The sequence below is a fragment of the Nicotiana tabacum genome, chromosome 11 (genome assembly GCF_000715075.1).
Source record: "Nicotiana tabacum cultivar K326 chromosome 11, ASM71507v2, whole genome shotgun sequence".
Lineage (NCBI taxonomy): Eukaryota > Viridiplantae > Streptophyta > Magnoliopsida > Solanales > Solanaceae > Nicotiana > Nicotiana tabacum.
In genome coordinates, this window is record NC_134090.1 from 135628166 (window position 1) to 135653944 (window position 25779).

Sequence of the window (25779 nt, forward strand, 5' to 3'; positions counted from 1 at the left end):
CTAGGCTTTGAACCTAGAATAACGTGACTTCATGCCGGATCCCTAGTAGGAACGATTATGTGCATCATGTTGCATTTGACTTAGGGGACTCAACACAGGAGTTGGGTCCGTCTAGGACTAGCAACCTGAAATGAAAAAGACCATCCTGATGCATCTTATTTGTTTTCAGCGCATTTATTTGTTTCGGGCCTGCGTGCTGACCGGTTTCTGAATATCGAGAAAATTGAAAAAAAGAGAAATAACAGTATAGAGAGTTGACTGCCTAGTTTTAGAAAACCAACGCTCGAACGCTGTCAAAACTCTGCCGAAATAAATATTTTTATAGTTTGTTTCACTCAAAAGGGTCTTGTTTTCAAAAATAGTTTATTTTCCCGAACTACGCCGGTTTGATTCTCACAGGGTGTGGGATACGTAGGCAACCCTAATCGGGTCCAACCTCCCTTTTACAAAAACATCAAAAAAATGCGTCATAAATAAGTCTGGTGACGCCATTCTTGCTTAAAATAAGCGGAATGTCCCCAAAAGGGCACCAGAAGGCTATTTTCACAAGAACAGCCACCCTGAGTCATTTTTAAATGGTTTGCAGGCACAACCTTAAAATCTTCCTCCCGGAAACGCTGAAAGGTCGTGTTTTTAACCGGGTCTTTTATTTCAATTTGAAAAAAAAGAGTCAGTAATAAATCGAGTAATGTTGTTTTTGGCAAAAATAGCCGAATGTTCCCGAAAGGGATGCCAGAAGGCTGACTTTGCATAAACGGCCACTTTTAGTCATTTTTTGGATTTTTGACCGGTTGACTCACCCAGCCTTAAAGTCTTCGTTCCCGAAGTGCTGAAAGGCCGTGTTCGGAACCGGATCTTCTTTTAATCTGTGGAAAATTAAAAATAGTGAATTTGTTGAGTCAAATAAATTTTATTTTCTTAATCACCTTAATAAATGTGCAGGATGAGCACGATGCAAAATGAACCTTTTTCAATAATGACTAAAATACCTTTTGAGTTGCGGCTATGGTGAGATGATTTAGGTGGTAAGGGGCAAGATGAGGTCAAGAAATATCTAAAAGGTCATACGGGTTTATTGGAAATCCAGCCTAGGGGGATATCATAAGAGCTTTGGTCACCTGCTGGGACCCGACACACAATGTCATCCACTTCCCCGATTTTGAACTCACCGCGACTTTGGAGGAAATAGCCGGGTACATCGGAAATGTTGAAGTTCTGATAAGGCAAAAATACCTGGTTGATCCAAGAACTGTCACCGCGCATCGGTTTTTAGATTCATTAAAAATACCCAGGACGGTCCATAACCCAGACTTGGCAGCGGGTTTTTGTAATCCGCGCTTCATATACGATAGATACGGTCATGTCAGAGGATTCAACAATTCGGGTAACAAGTTATGCAGCAAAAGTAACCGTCAGAAATGGGATGAGCATAGACGAGTGGCTTTTATGATAACCTTTATGGGCCTTTGGTGTTTCCAAGGAAAGACGGAAACATTGATTTGAAAATAGCCGGGGTCGTCAGTACCTTGCTCACTCAAGATGAAAGCATTCTTGCACCTATGATAGTATCTGATATCTTCCGAGCTCTCACGGCCTGCAAAGCCAGAGGGAACTTTTTCGAGGGGTGTAACTTGTTGCTACAAATATGGATGACTGAGCATCTCTGCCACCGTTCCCAGCTCTTGAGTTATGGTGCCACGAAGAAAACTTGCATAGAAGATTTCCAAGCAAGAATCAAGGGGGTCAGTCTACCCGAGGGAGTTACGGCGTGGACATCATACTTTCGAACCCTCACTGCCAGCCAAATACAGTGGACGCTAGAATGGTTGCCCGTTGATGAGGTCATATATATGCTAGCAGCTAGGACCCACTTTCTATTGATGGGTCTCAAGAGCATTCAGCCCTACGCGCCATATCGGGTTTTGAGACTACTCGGGAGATGCCAAATAGTGCCACAGGAGGAAGATCTTAGTGCTCAGGTAATTGAGATTAGCCCTGACGGACAGTTTCCTGAAGCAAGAGTCCGTCAGATCTAGAGTGAATGCCAATATTTAAAAGCAGATACTTGCGTGCAGGATTGGGCCAAAGGCGAAGTGGCGCCAGGATACCTTGCTTGGTACAAGAGAGAACATGAGCACGAAAGGCCGGCTAAAAGACCCCATCTCCAGGAGTTCGTCAAGGCGTCACAAGAACAGTGGGATTGGTTGGCTAAAGAACACGAGTACAGGGTGACAATAGGAATGTTGGAGAAGCAAGTTATGGATTTGAAATTTGAGAAAGATTTGCATATCGCTACAGATGAGGGAGAAAGGAGAAAACTAGCTCAGGAAAACGAGGTCCTCAAAACTCAAATCCAGGAAATGAAAATAGCTGCCAGAAGCCAGGAGAGAAGCCGGGCTGAGAAAAGGCTCATAAACGGTCTAAAGAAGAAAGTCCTCGAGTATCAAGAAGACCTGGAAAAATATAAAGTTGGTCTAGCGAGAATCCAGGTGAAATGGATAAAGAAGACAGAAGAGCAAGTACGGTTCATGCAACAAATGAAGAGGGACTACGAAGAGCGGATATTCAGACAAGCCCGAGATGCCAGAACAGATAGGAAGTGCTACTATGATCTGATGGCCCGAATGAAGAAACAGATGAATGAGTTTCAGGATCAACTCTTTTACAACACTCAAGTGTTGGGGATGCGGAATCAACAAATAGAGCGATTGCTTATGGAAAGGGACAAAATCAAGGGAAGAATCGACGATATCGGGCACTATATCACCATAAAGTGCCTAGCGTGTGAGGATATGTCTTGTACCACCTTCTTTGCTTCAATAATGAATTATGTCCATCAGATCATGGAAGATTTGAAAGATCTGCAAAGGGGCCTTGCACCAAAGCTCGCGGCAAGGCCGAACGATGCCCTGCGGGCGCCAAAATTCAAAACTTTGAGACATTCATAGTTTGAGTCTGTATTTTCCTTGTCTTTAGAGTCTACTGTCCGTTGGAGTTTGTATTTCCCTTTTTGCATAAAGTCTGTGGTCTGTATCAAGCCTATCAGTTTCCTATAAAAAATATTTTGCCTTGTAATAAAATGTTTTGCTAATGAATATTGAAAAATCCAAAAATAGTGTCTCTATTTTTCGCACTCATGACAGAACTATGCACGGTCTGATTCATGCGGGGACATGATACGTAGGCAATCTCTATAGGATTCGACCACCACTAAAAAAATAAAAAAAGGGGAAAATGAAAAATAAATAAAGAAGGACAGAATAAAGGAAGCTTAAAAAAGGGGCACAATTATGAGAGGCCGGAATGACGCATGCAACCAAAGTAAATGCATGATAGAAAATAGTTAATTGTATAGGTGCATTGCATCCCAACGTGTAATTGCATATGTGTTAAACTCTAAAAACTAACAAGTTTGTTGAATTTCAGAGCATTCAAGTAGTTAGTTTATTTAGAGGATACTGGCACATTACCATTACAAAACCAGATCGAAGGGACCAATACCGGAAATCATGTCTATCCCAGATATCTTTGTGATATCTACCAAACCAGATCGAAGGGACCAATACCGGAAATCATGTCTATCCCAAATGTCTTTGTGATATCTACCAAGCTTGTGGTTTGGTAATTTTGGCCACAAGCTCTACCACCAAAATCAATTCCATACCCTCCTCCGCCAACCACCCCTGTCTTTGTGGCATCTCCACCAGCTGCACTCTATAAATCCCCTAGTGAACCTGTGTTCCAAGCGCAGGACAACCAGTATTATCCCCCGGAGCTCACCTTCAAAGCGCCCGAAACCTATCCACATGATCCATATTCTGACCTACCAGGGAAAGCAGAAAAACCGGCCAGAAATCCTGAACAGGAAGAGATGTTAAGAAAAATGAAAAGCATAGAACAATCCTTCAGGGATATGAGAGGGCTAGGAGGTCAGGTAAGCGTGGATTACAAAGATCTGTGTTTATTCCCAAATGTACAACTACCGGCAGGGTTCGAAATGCCCAAATTCGACTTGTACAACGGACACGGTGATCCGATGGCTCATCTGAGAGGTTTTTGCAGTAAGATGAGGGGAGCCGGAGGAAAGGATGAATTTCTAATGGCTTACTTCAGTCAGAGTTTGAGTGGAGCAGCATTGGAGTGGTACACCCGCCAAGATCACGGAAGATGGTACACATGGGATGATCTGGCACAAGCATTCGCTTGTCACTTTCAGTATAATCTTGAGATCATTCCAGACCGACTATCTTTGACTAAACTAAAGAAGAAGCACAGTGAAAGCTTTAGAGAATATGGTTTTCGGTGGAGGGAGCAAGCAGCAAGGGTGGATCCCCCAATGAAAGAGAGCGAGATGGTTGATTACTTTTTGCAGACTTTGGAGCCGACCTACTTCGGTCATCTGGTGTCCGCAATTGGCAAATCTTTTAATGAGGTTGTAAAAATGGGAGGCATGGTCGAGGAGGGGCTTAAGTCCAACAAAATCATGAGTTATTCAGCGATCAAGGCGACCATTCAGGCCATCCAAAGCAGCACTGGGGGTGTGCTCAGGAAAAAGAAGAAAGAAGATGTCATGACTGTTGAGTCCGGATCCTGGTTCGAATCTAGAGGCCCGTCACCCTACTATAGCCAATCACGAACCTACCACCAAAATTACCCCCACACTTCATATACCCCTCCACAACACTACTACTCACAGCCAGATCCCCATTTTTCTGTCCATCATGCACAAGCCTATACCCAAACCCCGGCACCCGCACAATGGCGTGCGCCGGCTCCACAAAATCCATACCCAGCTCCACAAAACACATATCTACCCCCAAGGGCCTACAGAAATCCCCGCGGGATAGGTTTCCGACCAAACCCAGCCCTCAAGAACGAGAGGTCACAGAAGCAAAAGACTTTCACTCCACTGGGGGAATCATATACCAGTCTTTTCCACAGATTGAGGCAGTTGGGCATGTTGAATCCAATTGAGCCTAAAATGCCAAATCCTCCCCCTAGAAATCTTGACCACTCGGTGAGTTGTGAGTACTGTTCAGGGGTCCCTGGGCATGATACAAAGAAGTGTTGGAAACTAAAAACAGCTGTACAAGAGCTTATCGATACTCATCGGATCGAGGTCCAAGCCCCAGAAACACCAAATATTAATTAGAATCCACTGCCAGCTCACCATGAGACACACATGATTGAGTTGATACACAAAGAGGGGGATCCTAGGAAGCCCTCACAGACGGTAATGATGATCCGTTCCAGTGAAATCAGCTCAAAGGAAAAAGTAACCAGTAGGAAATCTGTGGTCCAGTTGAGAGGGGTAGATGATAAGCCAGTTGTGGTAGCCGAGAGAGGGTCATCAAGCATTGTTGCAGTGAAACCAGAGAAAGTTAAAGTGGTAGTGTCGGGGGTCGCAAGTAAACCTGTTGTGGTCGTGAAGGGTGCTCACACAGAGCCTGTTATTATAAAACCGGTAACTCAGCTTCCAGTGATCAACAGCAAGGCTGTTCCTTGGAATTATGAACAGGTGACAGTGATTTACAAAGGGAAAGAAGTCAAAGGAGAAGTGTGTGAAGCCCAAGGTCTAACTCGTTCAGGAAGGTGTTTCGCTCCAGCAAAGTTAAGAAGGGTCAATCCAGTAGCGACCAAGAATCCAGTTACCGAGGAAGAGGTAGAAGAATTTTTAAAGAAAATGAAGGCGCAAGATTACTCCATTATGGAGCAGTTGAGGAAGACCCCGGCACAGATCTCATTGTTATCCTTGTTGATCCATTCAGATGAGCACCGCCGAGTATTGATGAAAATTCTGAACGAAGCCCATGTTTCGGATAAGATCTCTATGAACCATCTGGAGAAAATAGCAAACAAGATTTTCGAAGTCAGCAGGGTCACTTTTTCAGACGATGAGTTGCCAGTGGAGGGTACAGAACATAATAGAGCCCCTTATTTAACCGTGAAGTGTGAAGACTTGGTAGTAACTCGAGTACTAATTGATAATGGGTCCAGTGCCAATATCTGTCCTTTGACCACGTTGAATAAACTAAAGGTCGATGGTGATAGAATTCACAAGAACAGCATCTATGTTCGAGGGTTTGATGGAGGTGGTACAAACATAGTGGGTGACATCGTAATTGAATTAACAATTGGTCTGGTCGAGTTCACCATGGAGTTTCAAGTGTTAGACGTGGCAGTGTCATATAATCTTCTGTTGGGGCGACCCTGGATCCACGCCGCCAAAGCAGTGCCTTCTACATTACATCAGATGGTCAAATTCGAGTGGGATAGGCAGGAGATCGTAGTACATGGGGAAGACAATGCAAGCGTCGTAAGTGATGCCATCATACCCTTTATAGAGGCTGACGATGACAAGGGGCCCTGGGTTTACCAGGTCTTCGATACGATTTCAGTGGACAAAGTTCCCGAGGGTGAAAGCATCCCACTCCCCAAAATAGCAGCTGCAACTGTCATGGTAGCCTCGGAGATGTTGAAAAACGGGTTTGTGCCAGGCAAAGGTTTAGGGGCTGATCTTCAGGGTATTGTTCAACCGGTTTCTTTGCCCAAAAATCTGGATGCCTTTGGGTTGGGGTTCAAGCCTACATTGGCGGATGTGAGACAGGTCCGAAAGTTGAAGAAATGAGTCTGGGTCCTTCCCAAGCCAATCCCGCGCCTGTCCAGATCTTTTGTCAGGCCAAGCATCAAAAAGCAATGGCTGTCCAAGGTTACAGGGCCATTGATTGGTGTAGATGGAGACTTAAATGAAGGCTTTGAAAGATTATTCGCCGAAATCAACATGGTAGAAGTTGGGGAGGGGTCTAGCAAGGCAGATGTGCAGTTTGTGGGGCCAAAGGCAAAAATCAACAATTGGATGGCTACTCCTTTTCCCATTCGGAGGGAGTCTTGGTAGTTGGCTCTGATTTTCCTTCCTATTTTCTGGATTATTCCAGGGTTGTAGTCCAGATTTCTTTTATTTTTGTTGTGTTCATCAAAGTTTGAAACCTTGTTATCCCGTAATTCAATAAAATAAAAAAGTTTCTTCTTTATTCCTTATTTTATTTTAATTTTGTTTTCTTCTTTTCTTTTTTTGTACAGTTCTCTTTATACTGGTATTAATGACATGGCGTGCATAAGGAATCCTCAGCCCAGTCCTAAAAATCAATCTGATTCCGAAATGATAGTTCAAGAAGTAGATTGTGATTACGAATCAGAATATGATGAAGAGGATGAAGCCTTCGAAGAAATTAGTAAGGAGTTAATTCACTTCGAAGAAAAACCCAAACCCAATTTGAATGACACAGAAGCCGTCAATTTAGGGGACACAGACAACGTCCAAGAGACTAAAATAAGTGTCCACCTCGAGTCAAAAATCTGGGAGGAGTTAATCAAAGCACTCATTGAGTACAAAGATGTTTTTGCGTGGTCATATGATGACATGCCAGGTTTAAGCACTGATTTAGTGGTCCACAAATTGCCCACTGATCCAGCGTTCCCACCCGTCAAGCAAAAGTTGAGGAAATTCAAAACTGATATGAGTGTGAAGATTAAAGAAGAAATTACCAAGCAGTTGGATGCAAAGGTTATTCGGGTCACTCGATATCCTGTCTGGTTGGCTAATGTCGTTCTTGTACCGAAGAAGGATGGCAAGATCAGAGTATGTGTCGATTACCGCAATCTCAACAAAGCAAGTCCGAAGGATAACTTCCCACTACACAATATCCACATTTTAATCGATAATTGTGCCAAGCACGAGATTGGATCTTTTATGGATTGCTATGCCGGGTATCATCAAATTCTAATGGATGAAGAAGATGCAGAAAAGACGGCCTTCATCACGCCGTGGGGAACTTATTGCTACCGAGTAATGCCATTTGGGTTGAAGAATGCTGGGGCAACTTATATGAGAGCGATGACTACTGTATTTCATGATATGATACACAAGGAGATTGAGGTTTACATAGATGATGTGATCATAAAATCAAAGCATCAGGCCGACCACGTCGAGGATTTGAGGAAATTCTTCCAGAGGCTTCGCAGGTACAACCTCAAGCTTAACCCCGTCAAGTGTGCATTTGGTGTTCCATCCGGAAAGCTGTTAGGATTCATAGTCAGTCGGCGAGGCATCGAGTTGGACCCATCAAAGATCAAAGTCATACAAGATTTGCCTCCTCCGAGGAACAAGATTGAAGTGATGAGTCTGTTAGGAAGGCTGAACTACATCAGCAGGTTTATTGCTAAGTTCACGACAACTTGTGAGCCTATTTTCAAGTTGTTGAGGAAGGACGATGTGGTCAAGTGGACTGATGAGTGTCAAGAAGCGTTTGATAAGATAAAAGGTTACTTGACAAACCCACCTGTGCTGGTTCCGCCAGAACCAGAGAGACCTTTGATTCTTTACTTGACATTCTTGGAAATTTCATTTGGTTGTGTACTGGGGCAGCATGACGTTACCGGTAGGAAAGAACAAACCATATATTATCTTAGCAAAAAGTTCACGACTTATGAGGTTAAGTACACTCACCTGGAAAGGACATGTTGCGCCCTAACTTGGGTGGCACAGAAATTGAAACATTATTTGTCATCCTACACTACTTACCTCATTTCGCGCTTGGATCCATTGAAGTATATCTTTCAAAAGCCTATGCCAATAGGAAGACTTGCAAAATGGCAGATTTTGCTCACAGAGTTTGACATAATCTCTGTGACTCAGACTGCGATGAAATCCCAAGTATTGGTCGATCATTTGGCCGAGAACCCGGTCGATGAAGAGTATGAGCCACTGAGGACTTATTTTCCTGACGAAGAGGTAATGCATATTGATGAACTAGAACAGGCCGAAAAACCAAGATGGAAACTTTTCTTTGATGGGGCTGCTAACATGAAAGGAATCGGAATATGAGCTGTGCTTATTTCTGAAATAGGGCATCACTATCCTGTTACAGCTCAGCTTCGTTTTTATTGTACCAACAAAATGGCTGAGTACGAAGCATGTATTTTGGGTTTAAGGTTAGCTGCAGACATGGATGTCTAGGAAGTCTTGGTCTTGGGAGACTCGGACCTTCTGGTACATCAAATTCAAGGAGAATGGGAAATGTGAGATCTAAAGCTCATACCATACCGACAATGCTTGCATGATCTTTGTCAACGGTTTAGATCAGTGGAGTTCAGGCATATTCCAAGGGTCCATAATGAGGTCGCTGATGCTTTGGCTACCCTAGCATCAATGATGCACCATCCGGACAAAGCTTATGTCGATCCTTTGCATATTCAAGTCCGAGATCAGCATGCTTATTGTAACATGATTGAAGAAGAACTGGACGGTGAACCATGGTTCCACGATATCAAGGAATACATCAGAATGGGGATATACCCAGTGCAAGCCACGGGGGATCAAAAGAGAACAATTCAACGGCTGGCAAGTGGATTTTTCTTGAGTAGAGGAGTTCTATATAAAAGAACACCAGACCTGGGATTGTTAAGATGCATAGATGCTAGAGCCGAAGTACATTCAGGAGTCTGCAGACCACATATGAGCGGATATGTGCTGGCAAAGAAAATTCTCCGAGCAGGTTATTATTGGCCCACCATGGAGAGAGATTGTATTAGTTTTGTGCGCAAAGTCATCAGTGCCAGATACACGGAGATTTGATTCATTCTCCGCCATCGAAATTACACACAATGTCAGTGCCATGGCCCTTCGTCGCTTGGGGCATGGATATCATTGGACCAATTGAGCCAGCAGCATCTAACGGGCATAGGTTCATTCTGGTAGCCATTGATTATTTCACCAAATGGGTTGAGGCCAAAACTTTCAACTCTGTGACCAAGAAAGCAGTGGTCGCTTTTGTTCACTCAAATATCATCTGTCGATTTGGAATCCTGAAGGTGTCATCACAAATAACGATGCTAATCTTAACAGTAAATTGATGGAAGAGGTATGCCAACAGTTTAAGATTACACACCGCAATTATACCCTATATCGTCCCAAGGCGAATGGATCAGTTGAGGCAGCCAACAAAAACATAAAGAAGATACTTCGAAAATTGGTAGAAGGTTCGAGGCAATGGCATGAAAAATTACCATTTGCATTGTTGGGTTATCGTACCACTGTCCGTACTTCAGTAGGTGCAACTCCTTATTTGTTGGTATATGGAACTGAAGCTGTAATACCTGCAGAAGTTGAAATCCCGTCCCTTCGGATTATCGCTGAAGCTGAGATTGATGATGATGAGTGGGTCAAAACTCGTCTAGAGCAGTTGAACTTGATTGATGAAAAACGATTGGCAGCTGTGTGTCATGGTCAGTTATATCAAAAGAGAATGGCAAGAGCATACAACAAAAAGGTGCGTCCCTGGAGGTTTGAAGTGGGCCAGCAAGTACTGAAACACATCCTTCCACATCAAGCTGAGGCAAAGGGCAAGTTCGCCCCGAATTGGCAAGGGCCATTCATTGTGACCAGAGTGTTGTCCAATGGTGCTTTATGTTTAACATATATCGAAGGAAAATGCATCGACATGGCTATCAATTCTGACGCAGTTAAGAGATATTATGTATGATTTCTTTTAATTGTAATTGTTGTTTGTTTGCATTTGGCACGATATCGGAGAATGAAATGACTGAGGCAATTTGTTCTTCCATCCAAACAATCCAACCTTTGCTTCCCCTTTTGAGCCTTATTTATTCTTTCATACCTCTCTTTTAGAATCAGTAATGAAAATGGGAAAAGGAAAAAAAATATAATGACAATAAAGACAAAAGAAAAGTCACAAGAAAAACAAAGAAATTGGGAACTACGTTTGACATGATTCCTCAAAAAGGATACGTAGGCGCCTCACGGCTCGGTCATAGTGTAATAAGAATCAAAAATCCCCAAGCAAGAAAAACTGGGGCAGAAGTTATGTTTATAATTTTGGGGAAAGAAAGTTGATTCCAAGAGTTGTAATGTTTTACCCATCAAAATTATTTTAAATTTTTCTTTAGCCATACACCAGAAACCCATATTGATGTCCAAAAGACCTCCCGATCAGTATCCGAGAAGTGCCAAGTCGGGCAAATGGAAGTCTGGAGTAACACTCTGGCCCCCAGCAGAAAACAAATGAAATGAGAGAATCCCCAGCAGAAAGGAAATGAAATGAGAGAATCTTATCAGTAACACCCCAATCCCCAGCTGAAAAGAAATAAAATGCTGGAAACAAGAGGATATTTCAGTGTTAAGTCAGCATGGGAGTATACGAGAAGAAGAGACGAACCAAGAAAAGCTTATAGAATGATTTGGGTAAAGGGACTGCCTTTTAAAATAGCATTTTTCATGTGGAAAGTGTAGAAAGAAAAGCTACCTTTAGATGATTTCTTGAAAAGGGTTGGTTACTGCATGCCATCAAAATGTTGGTGTTGTGTACAGCCTGACGAGGAATCTCTTCAGCACTTGTTTTTTAGATCAGAAACTGCAAAGACAACTTGAAAGTATTTTCTATCAAGGGCAGGAATAGATGTGGAGGGACTTACATTGCACCAAGCAATCACAAAATGTTGGACTGCAAATGTGTGCTTAATATTAAAACCAGTAATGCAAGCACTCCCTTCATGTGTAGTCTGGGAACTTTGGAAAAGAAGAAATAGTATGAAGTATGGGGAGGCGGTGACAACTAGCAGGGTGATTTATCAAGTTTCATCAAATATACAGGCTTTGGTGAAAGTGAGAAAGCCTGGGATGGACATGGTACCTCACAAATGGCAAGATCTATTAGCTATGATGGAAAACTTCACTCCTAAACTTAAGGTTACAAAAGTCATGTGAGAATTTCCAAGTGCAGGATGGCTAAAGGTTAATACGGATGGTGCATCGAGAGGAAATCCAGGCAGGAGCTCAATAGGTTTTTGTATAAGAAATGAAAAGGGTGACATAGTTAAGTCAGTAGGGAAAGAGATTGAGGAGACAACAAACACAGTAGTTGAAGCGAAGTCCATGGTAGAAGCACTAAGGTTCTGTAGATCTCATCAATACTCACATATATGGCTTCAAACTTACTCAATGTTATTAAAAAAGATTATGAATGGGATCTGGAAACCACCATGGATCATCTCTGAGCAGGTAGAGGAAATGATGCAACTTATGAATGGGAGCAATTACACAGTAACGCATATTCATAGGGAAGGCAACAAACTGACAGACCACTTGGCTAATTATGCTTTAGATTATGGAGAAATAGAATGCCAACAATTCTGCCATCTAGATGCACAAGGAAGGAGGTTGGTTAATGAAGATAAGCTACAATGTTCAAATCTAAGGGTGAAGGTGAACAGGAGATAGGAAGCAAAGAAAAAAGGAAGTGCAAGAGACATAACTTATTCGACCACTATATTCAAATCCTAAGGGATGAGGATATAAGGGTTGGTATTTCTAACTTTCTTTTCTCTAATGCAGGTGCAACTACGATGCTTATGGAAATCCATGCTGCAACTTTTGAGATAATTGATGCAAAAGGGAAAAAAAATAAAAAAAAAATCAATAATCGAGCACAACAACAAAGAATAATGGCATTGGCAACCCAACCAGCATGGGGTGAAAGCGTGCTTTCAGTTCATTGGATATACAACCAGCATGGTGCAAAAGTGTTTTATATCACACACATGGTTCAGTTACAAAAAGGATCTGGGAATATAAAATTGATTACTCTTCATGTCGAGCACAACAAGAAGAAAATGGCATTGGAAACACAACTAGCATGTACAGCAAATATGTTTTCGAGGAAAGCAGGCAACAAAAAAGCATGCTTCAACACAATTTTCGAATTAAGAAGGCCTGGAAGAAAACAAGCTGGTGAGCAAAGGAATAAAATACAATGGAAAAGTGGAATGCACATGGAAAGTTATCTAGGATACATAAAAGCATGCAATACTCTAGGATAAAGGTAATATGGGATATATTTCTTTATGATACAACTATAGGTGGGGCTCACGTGCTCCCCACCACAAAGCTATCTTCATCAGCTCAATCGAGAAGGAAAAATGAATGCAGCAACGGGAAAAGAGGCCATGCGCGATAGAATGCTGATTCAAATAAGATGCTGATTTTGTGATTTTGGGGAGTGGAATTTACAGCACGAAATCGACACTAACTTCAGACGTGAATGCACGCGTAAAGGATATTAAAATCAGCAACTGCAAAATAACAAGGGACAACGAGCACGGCAGCTACATCTAACTGTGCATTGGGGTTTTCGGAGTCTTAATTGAATGGGCACGCATGGGTTAAAAGGTGGAGCTCAACTGATCCCCAACACAAAGCTGTCTTCAATACTCGGCTTCATCGATAACAAGGAAGAAGCAGAACACGTCTCCATCATGAGCAGATGGCGTGCACAACTTAAGTACACTCGTACGTCAACAGCATGCGAACGGGTACCTAAAGGAGAATAGACAATGGAGGATGGAGGGAACCCGATATGGAAGCAAAGTTAAGCATGCGTTAAACAAGGATCAAAGCAATGTGAATTTCACATGCACATTCTTGGATGTAGAATTGTATTTCAAAGTTTAATTGCACTAAGGTGACATCAATGTTGAGTGTAATACTCAATTTTGATAATAGGATTCTTAATCATGACATTGTATTTCGTTTTCTATATGGTTTTTAATAAATCTTGCCCTAGGCGTTTACCTAGTGGACCAAAAAAAAGAAATAAAATGAGAGAGTCTTATTGGTGAAAACCTTTATGGGCACCATAAGGCGACGGAAGTTGAGAGAAATAAAATGAGAGAGTCTTATACGTGAAAACCTTCACAGGCACCGTAAGGCGATGAGAGTTGAGAGAAACAAGAGAGTCTTATTAGTGAAAACCCTCGAAGGGCACTATAAGGCGACAAGGAATTGAAAGTGTGCAAACGAGGTAAGGTTGACAGAAATAATCCGTCAAGGCATCAAGCAGAACAAAGATGTTGATTCGGCAAAATAGTTGGGTGGCGGGACCTTTTGAAATGCAAAGTAAGGTTATCAGAAAGATTGATGGATGTAAACAGACTGGGTTGATTAGGCCGAAATGCACGACATGATCATTAAGAACAGTTATACCATTCATATAAGTCCTTTTCCTTTTTCTCTTCAAACAATTGTTCAGAAAGAATTTTCTTTTCATCTTTGGAAGTCATCATCTTTCATTTCTTTTGGTTAAAGATTTTTTTATATAGTAGTTTGTCTTTAAGAAGGATTTTCAAAGCCATCTACCAGTCGCCAACATGGGGAAAGTTAAATGGGGATAAGACTGGACGAAGATAATGTGACGGGATAAGAAAGACGTCATTATAAGACCAAATGATGGATTGCTCTAAGATGTCGAGGAAAGTATGGAGCAAAAGTGGAAAACAACGGTTGAGAAGTTATCAAATAAAAGAAGCATCAAGAAGGTCAAAAGTTATCGGCCAAGTTTCAAGATGGTCGAACAACGCAGAGCGTGGAAAAAAGAAAAAGGGAAAACCATCCCCAGCAGGAACGTCCCCCACGTTTTAAACTAACAAATTTTCTTTGATATGAAGCAGGGACAGGAAATGTTAATGATGATGGAAAGACATGCCACAAGAAAGATTGTCAAACTGGGGCAGAAAATTTTCTTTCATTTCGAAAATTTTCTGGAAGTCTAACACAAGTTTGTTGAAAAGCGGTATCCCCAGCAGTTTTCGGGAGAAAGCAAAACAAGTTTTAAAGAAAGCAATTTCGGGAGGAAGATAACATAAGTCTTAAGGGAAGTAGTTTCAGAGGAAGGAAAACACCAACTTTAAGGGAAGTAGTATTTGAAGGAGGAGAATAACATATTTTTGAATGAAACACCAGTGTTATCCCCAGCAGTTTTCAGAGGATTGAAACACCAGTTTTGAGGGACGCAGTTCTGAAAGAAGATGATTCAAGTTAGAAGGAAAATGGTTCAGGAGGCAGGAAGGAACAACGGCAATAGAACGCATTTTAAGAAGTTGTTGAAGTCAGGAGCCCGCCTGGAGAATGGAGGCTGTTTTATCTTTAAATTGTTGTTGAAGTCAGGAGCCCGCCTGGAGAATGGAGGCTATTTTATCTTTAAATTGTTGTTGAAGTCAGGAGCCCGCCTGGAGAATGGAGGTGTTATATCTTTAAGTTGCAGTTGAAGTCAGGAGCCCGCCTGGAGAATGGAGGTGTTATATTTTAAGAAGTTGTCGAAGTCAGGAGCCCGCCTGGAGAATGAAGGTGTTATATTTTAAGAAGTTGTTGAAGTCAGGAGCCCGCCTGGAGAATGGAGGTGTTATATTTTAATAAGTTGTTGAAGTCAGGAGCCCGCCTGGAGAATAGAGGTTGTTATACGTTCGAGTTGTAGTCGAAGTCAGGAGCCCGCCTAGAGAATGGAGGTGTTATATTTTAAGAAGTTGTCGAAGTCAGGAGCCCGCCTGGAGAATGGAGGTGTTATATTTTAATAAGTTGTTGAAGTCAGGAGCCCGCCTGGAGAATAGAGGTTGTTATACGTTCGAGTTGTAGTCGAAGTCAGGAGCCCGCCTGGAGAATGAAGGTGTTATATTTTTAAGTTGTAGTTGAAGTCAGGAGCCCGCCTTGAGAATGGAGGTGTTATATTTTAAGAAGTTGTTGAAGTCAGGAGCCCGCCTGGAGAATAGAGGTTGTTATACGTTCAAGTTGTAGTCGAAGTTAGGAGCCCGCTTGGAGAATGGAGGTATTATCTTTTAAGTCGTAGTAGAAGTCAGGAGCCCGTCTGGAGAATGGAGGTGTTATATTTTAAGAAGTTGTTGAAGTCAGGAGCCCGCCTGGAGAATGGAGGTATTATCTTGTCAAGTCATAGTGGAAGTCAGGAGCCCGCCTATAGAACAGAGGACTACACTCAATTTCAAGTCAGAAGTCAGTAAAGCGGAGGGTTACAACAAAATATCCTCAGCATAAATTCCGCTGTAGAAATCAGAAGGAAGACTACAAGAGCAAGTTTGAAGATAGATAAGATGTTGTAATCCTCAGTTTAGTCTAGCTTCTTGTTTTCTTTTAGCACGGTGTAATAAAGAGGTCGGAAAGCAGTAGTAACAGCATGCAGCAGTAGTAACAGCAAAATTGCAGTCCCATGGTAGTCCCAGCTACCAAAACTTTCCGAACTACATTAACCTGATTCCCTTTTAGCCAGGGATATGTAGGAAACCTTCGAAGAAAAGGTTCGGTTAAATCTTTCAAAAAATGCTTCACACGGAGTAGTCCAACGGGCAAAAATCGCTCGTATCCGCTCACTTTATCTTTGCACGAAAACCCTTCGTGTTTTCGGACAAAGAGGGGCAGCTTTGAGCACGTGATTTTTGCTTCACGGAAACTACTCCAAAAGAAATCAAAAAAATAAAACAAATGTCCTTTAGGTACAATTTTAAGAATTTGCGTGGCATCTTTGGATAATTGTTTGTATTTTTGTCTGTGAATGTTTATCTTGTTTTAATTAATTAAAAATACAAAAATATATGTTGCATGCACATTTAGAATTTAATTGTGCACTTAGAAATTAACTGAACCATGTTTTATTTTTAAAAGAAAGAAAATCACAAAATATGTATTTGTTGCATTTTTGTCGTTTTATTGTCCAATTGTGTGATTTTTTTTAATTAATATTTAATCTTGTGTGTCAATTATTATTTAGGTTTAATTAATTTTTTTAATTTAATTTTGGTTTTACAACTTATTTTAGAATTTTTGGTAATTAGGAATTAAAAGGAAAATAATAGAAAGGAAAAACAAGTGAAATAAGAAACACATTCGAAACTGGGTCATTTTTTTTGGACCCAAAATCAGGCCCAAAACACCCCATTTACCCGGTCCAATATGCCTGATCTCTCAAATGACTCAAACGACGCCGTTTAGGCATCTCAAATCTAAACCGTTGATCAAACAGATCAAACGGTCCAGTTCAGCCCCAGTATTGGTTCAAACGACACCGTTTCAGGTGATTAAATCTGAACCATCCGTTCCTTTTGATCTAACGGTCCCAGGCTTCCCCCATAACCTGGTCCATTTCACCCCGGGTCGACCCAGTCTCGTAGCATGGCCAAACGATGTCGTTTCCTATTAGTAAAATGATCCAGGCCGTTGATCGTGATTGATCCAACGGCCAAGATCAAACGCCCCCTCCCGTATATAACCCTAATCCCTCACTCCATCGTCTCTCTCTCAAACTCAGAGACGAACCAGACCAAACCCTAGCCACCATTGTTACACCTTCGCCTGAAACCCGGCGGCAACAACGCCGCCGGTCACCAAATTAACACCCCTAAGCCATCTGACCACCCTTGTTACGAATCTGTTAACCGTTGGCCTCAAATCAACCTCTAGCTTCTCGAATCTTCAATCGAAGATTCGAGCAAAACATAAACCTACCCCAACCAGTCCCAAACTCACACCACGGCACCCCCTGACCTCCCTCATGCCCAAAATACCTTTGGCCTGGTTCGAATCTTGCTATAACCATTCGAACCCTGAATGGAACCAAGACCCCTATAAAGACCAAACCGGGGTTTTGTCCGAAATTAAAGGAATTTGGGCATCTAATCGACCTTAGTCGAAGTGTTATCCGATGAGAACACTCGATTAAGGTCCGTTCGACCTCAAAAAGTTCGAGTCAAGAGTTCGACCTGGGTTTGTCTAGTTTCTGTTTTGTTAAGGTATTTTTTTTCTCCTTTCTTTCTTGTTCTATTTATGTTACGGTTAATTGTGTTTAGTTTAGTTATAATCCAGTTTTTGTTCATTGCTTCTTCTTCTTCTCCAATCAGACCTTTTTATTTGGTCGAGTCTACTTCTGTTCATGGTCGAATATGTTATTAGCCATGTAATTTATTAGTTTATAAGTTCCCTATTTTTGTCAATACCACTCGAATAACTTGTTGGTCTGTTTATTCTGATTGTTTGTTGTTAACTGCTAAATGTTATAGCCTGTGTAATCAATCAAATAAGCGTCGTCGATTAGTCTTTTAGGCTTGAATGTTATGTTAACATGATAATAGTTCAACCTTTAGTTCATACCAGTATGTTTACCATCCTGCATCTTGTATATACTTGAATTAGAGTTGTGTTTGCTCATTCCCTGTATTTGGTTTGACCTCCTGTTCTTTATAGTTGTTCGCATGAACCTCCTTCCTTGATTCATACTGCTTCAATTTTGGCTTGTATTATTGAATCCCTGCTCAATCACTGGGTCTGAGTTGATCAGGATTGGTTCCCAATATGATCAACTCATTCCCTTTGATTGATGCCATGTTTGAAATGATCTGGTCTTCTGCTTTGAATCACTGTGTGAATTTGATAGTGGGAATTGGTTTATAGCTGTAGTAATTTAGTGATCAATTAGAAATTAGTTGTTAGGGTTACAACTTATAGAGTTTTAATAACAGATCAATGAAGCTTAGGGTAGGGCAGTAATACACAGGGGTTTCAGGGGTAGTTTTGGGATTTAAAAGTTGGCAAAATGGTCTTGCTAAGTGGGCTGCCAGTAAAGCACTTAATTAACATTAAACTAATGCATTTGTTTAGTCTTAATGGGGAAGAAAACATAATGGTAGGGGAAGGCTTAAAAGGGATTGATTAAAATATGTGGCTCATGCCTGTTTGAACATTAAATAAGGAAAAGACATACTCTAGTGGAATTAAAAGAAGATCATGGGCAGAATTAGTGGGAGGATTCTGCCTGAGCGCTTTTGAGAGGGGGGCAAGTTCAGTGTTTGGTATAAAATAGGGGTCTGGACAGAGTTAAGAGGGGATCTTTTTTTTAGTCTGGTCTGGCTTTTCTTTTGGGCAGACCTTAGAAAAGGAAAACATCTGAGGAGAAGGAGAGAGTTTTTATGGTTGCCTTAATTAATTTGTCAAGATTCTCAGCCAGTAGTCCAACTCCCTAAGAATCATAAACAATTTTAAAACTCTCTGCTTCAAGTTTCAGAGATCACTTTTTAGAGTCTTTAATCAGTTAGAGAGGGTCTTAAAAATCAGTTTCTAAAGCTTAAAGACTGGAAAGCTCGAATCTTGGCCTAACTCTAGCTCGGTTGAGTCTGTTTGTGGCTGTTTGAAACTTCAAATTGCTGCTGTGAACTGTTGTTGTATTGTTACTCGTATTACTGCTGCGGCTGATCTTTCTTCTACTTTATTTCTGTTCCAATTTCAGGTACACTTCCTTGATCTGCTTCCATGTAACTCCAAGTTGAAGTTGAAATGAAAATTGATACCAGATCTCTGCACTTTGGATGCTATCTGATATAGTTTAAATTGTTTAAATTATTACTTGTTGCTAGTTGATTAAGATGGTATTGATTTGAGCAATAGACTGGGTTGTAATAATGTGGACCGTTAATTGGGATTGCCCTAGGTTAATCTGAATTATATGTTGCAACTGACTATCAGTCAGCTTAAGGATCTCGTGTTTTTTAATTGGTTAGATTGATGAGTGTGGAATGAAATTAGTTGTAGCTAACTTAGTTTGTATGTTTAGTATAGAATTCTCGAACTGTAATAATGTGAGCTGAAATTATCCTTCAGTTTTGGCTAGTTTAATTTTGTTCATGATAATTTGATTACTAAAGTCAGAAGGCAGTTGAAATAGGAAACCACTTCGAGTCCTTGAATTCTCATGTGTACTGACAGCAAACTCGCATAAAACCCTGAATCATTTGAGCATTGATTTAACATTCTCAATATATGTTTTCTTTCACCTTAATAGTATCCAATAGCTCATCAAAAGATAAGTAGAAATAATCTGAGCTTTAAGCTGAAATCAGAAAGGTCAGTTGTTTCATCAATCTGAATAGGTGAATCACGTTTTTCCTTTGTTGTAAATGGTGAAATACGAGTAACTTGAAGCTGTCCATGAATACTTGAAAATCATTTTGAATGGGTGATCAAGGCTTAACAGCCTATCTCGGATGGACTGGGCTCCGATGCATTTCAGGCGGTCCAAGTTTGGTTTTAATTAAACGCCCGTGTAAACCTGGGCTCAGGCCTAAGACTGGTTTGCTCTCGTGTGTGCCTGGATTTTGGTCCATTTAAACGGGCTGTGCTTCAGGCCCAAGCTGGCTGACAGTTCAAGTATTGTGAATCCATTGACCTCAAATATAGTCGTTATTAATTAGGATTTCTTTTCTTTATTTTAGAGACAAGAATAATTAGAAAAATCATAGTCGCTTTAGGATCAGTCCTTAAAATAAACGAGGTGCGCCGCGCCAAATAAAATCACAAATTGTGTGGCCCTCTTTAACTACTTCTTTAAAAATGTTAGACCTCGGGACGCGCCCTATAGAGAATTTCATGGCTTCCCTCAAAGTTAATAAAATGCTAGATTGTTTTAGACGCGCTTTTAATAATTTACTTTCTTAAACTCGGGTGCACATTTATGTGACCCAAATCTAAATCTCAACGAAGTCGAAATGTGTCAATAACCACGGGTGCATTGATGTGACGTGGTTCGAGATGTGTTTTCACGACGTCGCAATTCTCGTTAAAAATAATAATAATAAAAGCGGTAAAAAGTTAAAATTTGCACATAGGTTCAATATGTATTAAATCAGATAAATAAGCCGAATATGACATTTGAGCGACCGTGCTAGAACCACGGAACTCGGGAATGCTTAACACCTTCTCCCGGGTTAACAGAATTCCTTATCCGGGTTTCTGGTTTGCGGACTGTAATACAGAGTCAATCTTTTCCTCGATTCGGGATTCAACCGGTGACTTGGGACACCATAAATCTCCCAAGTGGCAACTCTTAATTAAATAATAAATCCCGTTTCGATTGTCCTTTAATTGGAAAAACTCCATTACGCCCCTGCGGGCGCAGGTAAAAAGGAGGTGTGACAAACACATCTTAACAAATTGAGATCTAAAGTCCCTTTGTACAAGACCTCACCACTCAAGAGAAACCACTTGCAAGCCGTCTAATGCTTCTCTTTTGGTCTCCACTGGCCTGCTCGAGATATTATTTAGTTTTCAGAAATCTCTTGATATCATGATACCATGGCTGAACATCCGATTCTGCCTCAACCGTATTGCAGTAACCATGCATTTCTCGGATTTGGATTTCCAACAGGTCAATGTGAAGATTGCTTGGATAAGGCAACATCGAGGCCAAAGTAGCGAGTGCATCGGTTAACTCATTGTGAAAACAAGGAATGTACCTGAACTCGACTCACTTGAACCGCTTGCTAAGGTCCTCCACATGTTTCCTGTATAGAATAAGCTTAACATCCCGAGTTTCCCATTCACCCTGAGCTTGTCGGATAATCAAGTCTGAATCCCCCATGATCAAAAGTCCTTCAACATCGTGGTCGATTGCCATATTCATACCCATAATGTAGGCTTCATACTCAGCGGTGTTGTTTGTGCAGAAAAATCGAAGGCGGGCTGTGGCTGGATAGTGTTGACTAGTGGGTGAGATCAAAATTGCCTCGATCCCGAAACCTTTTGCGTTCACAGCTCCATCGAAGAACATTTTCCTACTGTTGGTGTCTTCTGATGTTATCTCGACTGAACTTACCTCTTCATCTGGGAAGTAAGTACTCAAGGGCTGATATTCCTCATCGACAGGGTTTTCAGCTAGGCGATTTGCTAAAGCCTGGGCTTTCATTGCCGTGTGAGTGACATAGACTATGTCAAATTCAGTGAGCAGGATCTGCCATTTTCCTAACCTCCATGTGGGCATCGGCTTCTGGAATATGTACTTTAAGGGATCTAGTCTGGTGATGAGGTAAGTGGTATAGGCCAACAGGTAATGCCTAAGCTTCTGAGCAACCCAAGTTAGGGCGCAGCAAGTCCTTTCCTACAAGATATATTTGGCTTCATAACTTGTGACTTTTTCTGCTCAAATAGTAGATTGCCTGCTCTTTCTTCCCGGTCACATCGTTTTTCCCGAGGACACAACTGAAGGAATTTTCCAAGACTGTCAGGTACAAAAATAAAGGCCTCCCAAGTTCAGATAGGACCAAGACTGGTGGGTTCGACAAATATTATTTGATTTTGTCAAAGGCTTCTTGACACTCATCTTTCCATTTAATTGTCGCATCTTTCTTCAACAGCTTGAATATGGGCTCACATGTGGATGTCAACTGAGCAATGAACCGGCTGATGTAGTTCAACCTTCCCAGTAGGCTCATAACCTCTTTCTTGGTTCTTGGAGGAGGCAAATCCCGAATAGACTTTATCTTTGTTGGGTCTAGCTCGATGCCCCTCCGACTGACTATAAATCCCAAGAGTTTGCCAGACAGAATCCCAAATGCACATTTAGCCGGATTTAGCTTCAAATCATACTTACGCAGCCGCTCAAAGAACTTTCTCAGGTCCCGAACATGGTCGTCTTGTGTTCTGGAATTGATGATTACATCGTCCACATACACCTCAATTTCTTGGTGCATCATGTCATGAAAGATGGCAGTCATGACCCTCATATAAGTTGCCCCGGCATTCTTCAAACCAAAAGGCATGAACTTGTAACAATAGTCAACACACACTCGAGTCTTCCCATCTTTCTTTGGCACGGGAACCATTAGCTAACCAAGTGGTGTATCGGACCACTCCGATCACCCCCGCCTTCAACTGCTTTGTGACCTCTTCCTTGATCTTGTCACTGATATCAGTTTTGAACTTCCTTTGTTTTGGCTAGACATGGGGATAATCAGGGTAAGTCGGCAACTTATGGACCATCAAATCGACACTTAATCCTGGCATGTCATCGTAAGACCAAGCAAACACATCTTTGAATTCAAACAAAAGTTGGATCAATGCATCCCTGGATCTTTCATCTGTGTGAATGCTTATCTTGGTTTCTTGGACTTCTTCAGAACTACCCAAATTAACCGGCTCGGTTTCATTTAAGTTCGGCTTAGGTTTATTCTCAAATTGTTCCAATTCTCGATTTATTTCCCTAAAAGCCTCTTCTTCATCATATTCCGGTTCTTGATTCATTATTTCACAATTAGAGAGCGTGTTTGGATTCGGGCATGAAATCCGCAAGCATGTCATTGTATTTAAAGCCTCATTATTAGAACTGAAAGAAGAAATAAGAAAAAGTAACAAAAATCAGAAAGAATAATGAGAGATGAACGATGAAATATTGATTTCATTTCACTGAATTTTGAAGATAACAGGGTTTACATTGGAATTTAAAGATATGAAACTAAAAGAAACATCCGAGTTACACCCTAAAATAACTTGTGACACAGAAAAGGTGGCAAGACTGGACTACCAGGATTCCCCCTGACTGGGAACAGAGTAGCCTTCCAGTTTTGCAACTTGGCATTAGGCCACATATACAGCACCTCAGCGGTGCTCAAGCCTTCTCCCGGCTGGACTATATGGGTTTCATACAACATCTGTCTCATGGCTCCACATATGTCCTCAATTTCCTCAGCCGTGAAGGCCTCATCTTCCTCTTCTTTGTTGTACTTGGTCCTGACGAATGTTTTGTAGAGATGCGGAACCAGCTGAGGTAAAACCCAACCATTTCTCTTTTGTTTATTTACCATGTCACATCAATTTCTGTGGCGCGAAAACCCACACCGAAGAACTTCTTGCTGGCAGGTAGAGTGATGGGTTCGGTGATACCTTGCAGTGATGCCCCGAGTCCCTTCCCAGGCTTATAACCATGCTTGATCGTTTCAGCAGCGACCATGATGGATGCATTTGACAGAAAAGGCTGAGGACAAGGGCTTCCCTCCTCATATTGATCTGCGACCACCACCTCGAAAGCTTGATAAACTATATGCTCGCTACCTTCTAAAGGAACCATACTTAATTAAAAGGACTAAGGCAATTTTGAGTTTTGACCAAATTGAATTCTATATGCAGCCATGAATAGCTTAAACAGAATACTATATCGCCTAACATTTGGGGAAATTCTGTACTTAAAGGAACACAAGGCAATATTTGAAAAGGGAATTGGGATCAACAGAAGGCGCAAAAAAAAAACGGGATCAACAAAAGTATAGCTGGACTAGCCTCAAAGCCCCAGCTGTAAGATGTGCATACAATAGCTGGGAAACAAAACGACACCATGAACATCTTGAGCTTAAGTGATGCGTTAAACAAAAATTCAAAGAATAAAATGAATCAATTACGCCCAAAACTGAAGAACCTAATTTGAGATTGGGCTGCTCGATTTGGGCCTATGTCAGGCGCCATTCGAGGCCCAACAACCATATTAACTCATGACATCCCAAGTCATGTTGTAGAATTTTCACACAATCTTGATGCCAAATCATAATACTATTCTGAAAAATATAGCACTTAACATTATAACAGTCTAAACCTAATTCATTCTATTATTCAAACATGATAGAATTCACAGCTCTAACCGAACATCAACAATGATTTCAACATACAATAGTTTACAGGTAATGAATCATTTTCTATTTAATTTTAGCTACATAAACATGACTATCTACCGGATCATAGCAAGCATGCTAAAATGTTCAGTGGCTTAAAATATGTCAATCTCACAGTCCATAGTTTAACATAGTTCCCAAAATTATATCCAGAATGTCTATACAAACTTGAAACCCAAACAGCTGAACTTCAGAGCTTTAATACAGAAAAGAGTAAATACCAACACTTACCCCTAACTAGGAAGTAACAATTAACATAAACTAGTAAAGAAAAACAGATCAAATGCTGAAGATAACAAGAGAATGACAAGCAGAAAACCCTTTCTTCATTTTAATCCATGTAATGCTTCAGATTTGACATTTCAAAAGTAAGACCAGTACCTGGAACAATGAGATACAAACAAAGAACTTTAGCAATGAAATAACAGTAGCAGCAGCTCTTAAACAGGCAGTAAACAGCAATTGTCACACAGCTACACCCATCTTTTGAGCCTAGAAGATTAGTAATCCGCTTGAACTTTTAAAATTCCTAGAAATATAAAAACAAACTGTAATGGAACAGTGATTGAGAGATTTTTTCTCCTTTCTTTCTAATTTTCCAAGCTTTATCAGTGAGGATCTACTTTCAGCCTTTTCTAACTTTTTCAGGTTCTAATCTCTACTTCTAAATGAAAGAAAGCAACCTTATATAGAAAGTCCTAGGGCAGCAGAACTGATTTTCCCATTTTATCAATTAACCCTTTCCCCAATTTTATCAAACCACTTTAGACCCCAATTTTTAGCCTGTTTGTTAAAACTAACCCCAACCCCACCTTCCTGGAAGTTTCCCAGGCAGTTTTTGAAGATTCCCTTTATTAAATTCCCTAAACTACCCTTTAACCCTCTGTTATTTACCTTCAGGAACCAAACATGGGTCAAGTTAACCGAAAAACCAAACCAAAGACCCTAGGCTTACAACCAGAATTGACTTTCCCCCTCTTTGGGCTTCTGACCCACGAAGCCCCAATTCCAATTCAAAAACCAAAAAAAACAAGAAATACAAGCCAATGGAGTTTGCAAACTCCTAGTATCAGAATTCCCTCGAAACAAAAATAAAAAGAGAATTGATCAAAACCAAACACGAAATCAAAACAAACGTAAACTGTATTATTAAACTAGTATGATTTTAATTCTAAACATGCCAGCAGAAAATGATTTAAAACAGAAAAATAATAAAGAAAAAGAAAGGAATCAGAAGGAGATGAAGACGGGAACAAAACAAAGGACGGAGAAAAATGAGAAAAGAACGGTGATACCTAAATAGGAAAACGGACAGGGCTTGACAAACCTCAGGCAGACTTCGATTTGAATCAAAATTAGCATCAATCGCGTGTTCTCGTCGAGAACAGAAGAACAATACCAATTTTAGCCCTAATCGTTCTTCGAAGCTCGAGGACTTGGGAG